The sequence below is a fragment of the Kogia breviceps genome, chromosome 8 (assembly GCF_026419965.1).
Source record: "Kogia breviceps isolate mKogBre1 chromosome 8, mKogBre1 haplotype 1, whole genome shotgun sequence".
Lineage (NCBI taxonomy): Eukaryota > Metazoa > Chordata > Mammalia > Artiodactyla > Physeteridae > Kogia > Kogia breviceps.
Genome location: NC_081317.1, coordinates 94,410,833 through 94,412,051, shown reverse-complemented (window position 1 = coordinate 94,412,051; position 1,219 = coordinate 94,410,833). Strand labels below are relative to the sequence as shown.

At 45.5% G+C, this 1,219-nt stretch overlaps 1 pseudogene; it reads left to right on the top strand.

Annotated features, from left to right (window-relative positions):
- Positions 1-200: 200 nt before the first annotated feature.
- On the top strand, positions 201-708 carry LOC131761161 (small ribosomal subunit protein eS19 pseudogene; annotated as a pseudogene).
- The last annotated feature ends 511 nt before the right edge of the window (positions 709-1,219 follow it).

Sequence of the window (1,219 nt, the reverse complement as noted above, 5' to 3'; positions counted from 1 at the left end):
AGTGTACATCAACAGTTGAATGGGGAAGCAAAATGGGGTATATCCGTACAATAGAATACTGCAATAAAAAGCAAAGACTTTAAAAGAAAAAAAAAAAAAAAAAAGCCCTTACAAATGCTGCAACATGGATGAACCTTAAAAACATTATGCTAAGCAGAAGAAGCCAGACACAAAAAGCCAGGTATGCTTTCTTCCCTGGCTGGCAGCTTGGAGGCCCCACGATGCCTGGAGTTACTGTAAAGGACGTGAACCAGCAAGAGTTCGTCAGAGCTCTGGCAGCCTTCCTCAGAAAGTCCAGGAAGCTGAAAGTCCCTGAATGGGTGGACACTGTCAAGCTGGCCAAGCATAAAGAGCTAGCTCCCTACGATGAGAATTGGTTCTACACACGAGCTGCTTCCACAGCACGGTACCTGTACCTCCGGGGCAGCGCTGGGGTTGGTTCCATGACCAAGATCTACGGGGGGCGTCAGAGGAATGGTGTCATGCTCAGCCACTTCAGCAAAGGCTCCAAGAGCATGGCCCGGCGGGTCCTCCAGGCCCTGGAGGGGCTAAAAATGGTGGAAAAGGACCAAGATGGGGGCCGCAATCTAACACCTCAGGGACAGAGAGATCTGGACAGAATCGCTGGACAGGTGGCAGCTGCCCACAAGAAGCATTAGAACAAATGATGCTGGGTTAATAAATTGCCTCATTCGTAAAAAAAAAAAAGCCAGGTATTATATGATTCTGGTTATATGAAATGTCCATAAAAGGCAAATCTCTAGAGACAGAAAGCAGATGAGTGGTTGCCCGGGGCTGGGGAAGGGGAAAAGCAGAAATTACCTGCAAAAGGGCATGAGGTGACAGGATGCTCTAAAACTGGGTGGTAATGATGTTTGTACAACTCTGTAAATTTGCTAAAAATCATTTACTTATACACTTTATCGTACGTAAATTATACCTCAATAAATCTGTTCTTAAAATTTTACGTTAAAAAGTACATATCAACAGAGACACAGTCAATGAATACTTTGTCTCTCAGGGTGAGAGTACAAGGCAGACTTTTAAATTGGACCAAAGAATGTGCACTCTGCTGCCTGTCTGTCTGCTATCTAATGCTGTGTGTCCCCCGCTAATCATCCACCCTGAATACCAGAATCTCCGGCTTTCCTCTGAGAGTTCAAGCCTGAGTGCTGTGAACTCACTCTGGTAAAAGATGGCTCAAGACATCTCATAGGCA